Source organism: Meleagris gallopavo, chromosome 3 (assembly GCF_000146605.3).
Source record: "Meleagris gallopavo isolate NT-WF06-2002-E0010 breed Aviagen turkey brand Nicholas breeding stock chromosome 3, Turkey_5.1, whole genome shotgun sequence".
NCBI lineage: Eukaryota > Metazoa > Chordata > Aves > Galliformes > Phasianidae > Meleagris > Meleagris gallopavo.
In genome coordinates this window covers 26115454-26121968 of record NC_015013.2, presented here as the reverse complement: position 1 = coordinate 26121968, position 6515 = coordinate 26115454, and positions in this window count along the sequence as shown.

Below are 6515 nucleotides of genomic sequence, written 5' to 3'. Positions count from 1 at the left end.
GTTCTCCTCACTGTCATTAACCCCTATCTAATCTATCCTACAGCTGCTCCACATTATTGTCATTTAAAAACCCTGCCAAAAATTTTTGCTCTCCTTTGATCTTCTGTTCTTCTTTGCTCACTTATCCATAGGCCAATGTTAATATGGCTCATGTCGGCACTTTTATACTGGCATCAAGCTGTTTCTCTTCTGGAAATCTTCCTGAGATGTCATAGTGATTTAACTGTGACCCAAGAACAGTTGAACATTATAGCTTTGAAGGTGGAGATGCAGGACATAGATGTACTTAGCAAGAGGGAAGCACGCTGCAAGAGTGCAGTTTCTATTTAAAGAGCAAAAGCATATAGGTACATACATGTGCTACCTATAGATGAAATAAGTGGGCAGGGTTAACAAAGAAAGGAAAAATAGGCAGCTGCCTGCATTAAATCAGTTAGTTTCTTGAAATCTTTACATGATCAAATATGGCTTTGATCTAGCTTGAGAGCTAATAAAACTGAGCTGCATCTTTCACATAATGTTTTATTAACTCTTTCCATAAAGATTCTCCTATATATAATTGATTCCTCTGGAGTTAGTACTGAAGAAGCTGGTGCCCTCTTTGGTGCCATGTTAACATGGCAGATGAAGGACAAATCTGCACTAAACAAATTTTACATCAGTTCTCTTATAGATTGTCTGGCACATCCTTCCACTTTTTTTTTTATTTTATTTTTTTTAAAGCAAATCAACTCATCTGAAAGTAAGCATTTTCACTGCAATAATGTTCCTAGGAGTAATGCATTACTTTTAGATTCTTTTTCTATCAGAAAGTCTGAAGCGGGATCTCTTGTTCTTTCCAGGATACACACAGCTGTCAGCTGTCTCTATGTAAAAACCTAGAGAATGACAACGTAAAGATGATCTTGGGTCCTTGTAGAATGCAAATAGGAGTAAGAGAGGAACCCTGACTAGTTCCAAGAATTCGCTGCCATATACTTTCAATATTGTCTCCTTAAGGAGTCGTCTCACTCTGTCATTCAATAATGGCAGATCATTCTTACAAAAGAAACTCTCTGTGGGATTCTCCATTAACCAAGACATGAAGGCACACCATCTTTCATACAACTCTTCAGATTCCAATTAGAAAAAATACTTTCAAGAGTTTTATATATATCTAACATTAACTCCATTTGTTTATTATCTGTCTCACAGAGGATTTTCTACACATAAAATCATTCTTAAAATGCTCTCTGTGCTTCTTATCAGAATTTAATTTCCATACCCAAATAAAGAAAGTCTGCAAGATTTAATTCTCTTCAATTAGCAGTCAGTGTTGGCAGCATATTCTCTCTTAAGACCTTTGACAAATTTTAAAAGACAGGAATTCTTAATCTCCAATTTAAAAAACGAACCCTGTATAATCTGTATCCCTCCAAACTTTCTTTAGACAAGAGAGATGAAACAGAGTATAAGAACAGTTGAAAAAATTGGATACACCATCCTTAGAGCAGAACAAATAAGTATTTTTGTCACAGAAAACCATACAAAACCCCATGTTATGTATGTAACTGCTGTGTAATAAATCAAGATAAATTTTCTTAATAAAGCAGTATTTTGGAAATAATTCTTGTTAAAGCCCCAAATATATTAATATGTAATACTAAGTGGGTAATACAAAGCCAGTATATTAGTTACACATTTATCTCACTTCTGTTGTAATACTGCAAATCTGTACAATGTACATATGGCAAAAGCTCTCAAAGACGGAGTTCCATCAAGATGTTTTGATACACATCCAGCATTAAACACCAGTGGTGGGGCAAGAATCAAACCTGTCTGTTCATGCAACCTCTCTCCCTCAAGTTGCCACCCTGATTGCAAGCGTAATTGAACTGCTTGTGAACTGCCTCCCACACTTTCTCCATTTGCCACCAGCTATTTAATGTAGGCAGCTAGAAAAGGGTTTTCTTGTGTATGAACATGCCTGACTGGAAGCTGCAGCTGTTCACCAGTTGATTTATCATCTGTTCAGATTCTCTGATACAGGGCTGCCTTCCTTTGTAAGACTGGGGGAAGACAGAGTAGGAAGAAGAGACAGCTCATGGCTGACAGCTGTTTCAGCCTCTGCAGCTTAATTCGCTGCTGACTGTGCCTCAACACCCTAAATTTGGCTGAAGCTCAGCATTCATCAGAAAAGGACACTGAGCCAAGAGAGGAAGGACTGAGCAAAGTGGAAGATTTAAGGAGGAAAAGATGACATGATTTTAGCTTGTTCAGGGTTACTTGTGCCAGGCATGCTTTAATGAGAAGAAGATGCTGTTCTGAAGAAGGTAAAAAGCTGGGTTTCTAAGGGACAGAATAGAATGCAATAATGCCCCAACTCATACCTTGTAAGGACCAGAAACTTTGATCAGCTCAGTCTGAGAAATTAAAACTGTACATCTTCTCTCATGTCATAGAATCATAGAACCATAAAAGGGTCTGGGTTGAAAAGGACCACAGTGATCATCTAGTTTCAACACCCCTGCCACGGGCAGGTTTGCCAACCACTAGACCAGGCTGCCCAGAGCCACATCCAGCCTGGCTTTGAATGCCTCCAGGGATGGGGCATCCACAACCTCCTTGGGCAACTTGTTCCAATGCGTCACCACCCCTTGTGTGAAAAACTTCCTCCTAATATCTAACCTTAATCTCTCCTGTCTCAGTTTAAAACCATTCCCCCTGGTTCTATCACTATCCACCCATCTAAACAGCCATTCTCCCTCCTGTTTATATGCTCCCTTCAAGTATTGGAAGGCCACAATGAAGTCTCCCTGGAGCCTTCTTTTTTCCAAGCTAAACAAGCTAAGTTCCTCATGTCCAGAAATGTATTTACTGAAGAAAAAATTGGCAAGATTACAGAGTATAGCTATGGAAACTATCTCCCCCTTACCTCCTCCCCAGCACTTTCTCCTGGTGACTAGAGCACTCTGAGGGTCACAAGTTAGGTAAGGATGCTCCTTGGTGGACAGCCTTTCTCTCATGCTCCCATCTAGTTAGAAACTGTGGATTGCCTTTTTCTTTACTGTACATCTCTTCAGCAGATCTGGTCAGAAATGCTGTTGAAAGTTGTTCCTGGTTGTTCTTCATCCATACTGTGGTCTGCACAGGCTAAGAAGAAAGGGAGTAGAGCTGGTGAGCGTGAAGGATGCACTGTGTCAGAGCCTTGCAGCAAGACTGTGAATGGCCAGTCATATGGACCAAAGTCCTGGAGTGGTGCTGGAGAGTGTGAACTATTGGAGAACCTGTTGGTCACCTCTCAACCCCTGCACTGGCCTGTTGGAATCACAACTGTGGCAACTGCCAGCTTCAGAGAAGGGAATTAAGGTTGCATCACAAGGGTATGATATATTAGCATTTTACCATTTCTAGGGGTGTAAATTGAGGCATATTAGAGGTATGAGACACTACCTGCCTTTATCTGTGTTAATGAGTTCAGAGTGTTCAGTGTTTGTTTAAAAACAGATTAATAGCAGGCATTGGGCAATACTGCCTGGCATGTTCCATGGAGGTATTTAACTCAATTGTCATTATTCACCAAATCATATGAACTATTCACACGGTTGGAATTGTGGTCATCAGCACATGAAAGTCATCAACCACAAGGTTACCAAATACTCCAGCACTGTCCATTTGCCAAATCAAAGACGTATTTGGCTGAAGCTAAAACTAAAATATAAGTGTCATCGAAGAGAGAGCTGTGGTTGTGTTTCCTGTGAAAAGCAGCCAGATTAAAACAATTTATAACAGATTAATTAAATGGCCTCTGAAGTAATGAAACTATATTTGTAGTCATTAATCATATGACTTTGACTATTCCCTTTAAATATTACCTTAAAGAAACTGAAGCAGATCTAGAACATTGTGTTACTGGCATAAGGCAGGCAATGCTAGTATGAGACATTTTAGTACAATGTTAATAATCTGAATGGACCATTTGAATTTACCCACAGCAAGCAAGGCATTCTGCATTCTGAGATTAGGATTTTCTCAGTATTTTTTAAAAATCAGTCCCTGTAAAGGAAATTCTCACTACGTTTACAGGGAATGCCTTATTTTAAGAAGAAACATCTTTTCCTTGATTACCTGTTTTTCATATAGTCTCTAAAACCTTTTGACTGACCCAATAAACTAGTGTGTGTTTTCTTCCCTCATTTCCTTCCCACCTTTCCTTTCTTCCTCTCCTCATTAATTACTTGACATGGACTTCCAAATATTTTGTAAATTAGTAGATTTCATAAATTCTTTTGTAGTGATTGTACTTCTTCTAAATATCCAAAAGAGGATCCTGAATTGTAATGCTTAGCACTGGATTCACAACCAGGTTCTGTTCCAAACTCTGATTTTGACTGAATCTCTCTGAGCAGAATTTTAGCAAGAACAATTACTTTGGCTGAAAAGTGACAAATTATTATGCACAGATGGAAGACTAATATGTATTATGGTCCATAATACCAAGAGAGATTATTTTTCAGAGTGCAATTGCCTTGTAAATTTAGATATTAACAACATAATTAATTATATTAATTAAAAACCTAGCTCAATTAAGTTCACTTGCATTTAGTTCCAAAATCATTCTCAGTGTCCCCAAATGGGGAAAGAATGGGATGGCTCTCCCTTTTTTGATCAGAAGAAACACAAATAACAGGACAGACATCCATTTCTTCCTGCCTTAATAATAGGTTACGGTATTTATGTGAGATTTGTCTGTTATATTTAAGATTACGTTATGGATACAAGCTAATTTTAAATATCTGAAACAAAAAGGATGTATTTAGATTTCTTAATAGATATATTAGAAACAGGAAAGCAAGACCTGACAGTAGATAATGATAATTTCCCTTGTCTCTGTGCCACAAGAAACCACATTAGCTCTTCTGGCTTCACAAGTTGAACACTTTGAAAGGAAAGTATGTAATGTCTCCTCTTCTGCGGAGCTATTTCACTGACTTGCTGCAAGCTTCAAAGAATCATAGTGAGATACACGAGTAAACTAGTGTAGTAGCAAACCACTCCTTACCCATTTCTCAGAGGAGACTTATTTCTTCTTCATATTCTTAAAATGTGGAGTAAGTTACAAACTCTGAGTAGGCTGTGCTCCAAACCTCCACTCTATGTGTACTATTACACTAACACGGTAAATGGCTTGATGCCATCGACAAAACACGACTGTAGCATCAGAAATAATAAATACATGAAAAGTTAAAACAAATGAAAAACAAACCCTTCTGAGAAGATTGTAGCTACCTTGGGAAACAGCCTGGCCCCTCCAAAACTGTACTGGGACTGGAGATTTTTAGCATGGACATGGCAGCTTGAAGTTGTGATTTTTACCTACACGGAGCTATAAGGGTTAAGGCCTGGGCTCTCCTGGGTTTTCTCAGTATTTCAGAGTGGATCCACAAAGCACCTATACTGACTCCCAACCCAGGAGCTGGTGTGGGGAAATTCTGCTGGAACCCTCTTAATAAATCTGGGCCATCGTGAGACAATGTGAGGTACTCAAGAATAAAAGGAGACTATATACTTCTGTGTTTCTTTCTTATGGTACGCATGTAAGAAAAGTTGAAGGTCCTGTTAGTGCATCTCCAAGTTAAATTAAAAGCACAAAACTATCCAAAATCCTGTGGGAAGGTGAACTCAAAGCAGCTGAAGTATATGCTGTGTAACTGTACGCCTGGTTAATCTGTCAAGTCAGAAGAGCAGCGTGGTTTCACAAGGTGGGAATTGTGGTGAAGGTACTTTTACACAAGACAAGATCAATGCTTCTTTCATGTGGTTTGGTTTTGGTTAGTTTATCGTGTGCTTCTAAGTGTAGTTTGTATGTTTTTGTTTTTTGTTTTTTTTTTCTGAAAACAGATTGTTTCTTAAGATCCAAACGGCTGGCTGTTTGACTTCCAAAAACAAAGGTGAGGCTCTCATTCCTCCAGTCAGTTTCTGTTTCCCTCAAGCTTAAGGGCATAGTTAGACAATGCAGCTGTATTAAACATCACGATAACAGTATCACTTGTGCAGATAATATTCTCCGCTAACAAATGAGTCCTGCTCCCTCCTCCTGTCCGCCCCCTCCCTCACTTCGCAAAGTTCATTCACGCTGAACTCCGACAACAATTCCTTTTCGGTCCCGATCGAACCTCAGCAGCCCAGCACGCCTCCCAAGGAACCTCCCCTCACCCAGGGCTACACGCGGCGACCAATCGCCCCCCGCTACGGGAGGGCCGCTCCGCGCATGCGCAGCAGTTGCCGAACCCCTCCTCCCACCCGAGGTCTTCCGAACCCTTCCGAAGCCCCCCATCGCGGCACGCATGCGCACCGTGCAGGGGGCAGTCTCACCAACGTCCTTCTGTTCCCCCCCCACCTTCCCAGCGGATCCCGGCCCCCCTCCCGGGGCCCGCAGCGCGCATGTGCGGTTGCCAGGGCGGCCGGCTGCGGTGAAGGTTTAAAATCGGCGGGGCATGCGCAGCGCCGGTTCTGGCTCTGGCGAGGGGGACGCC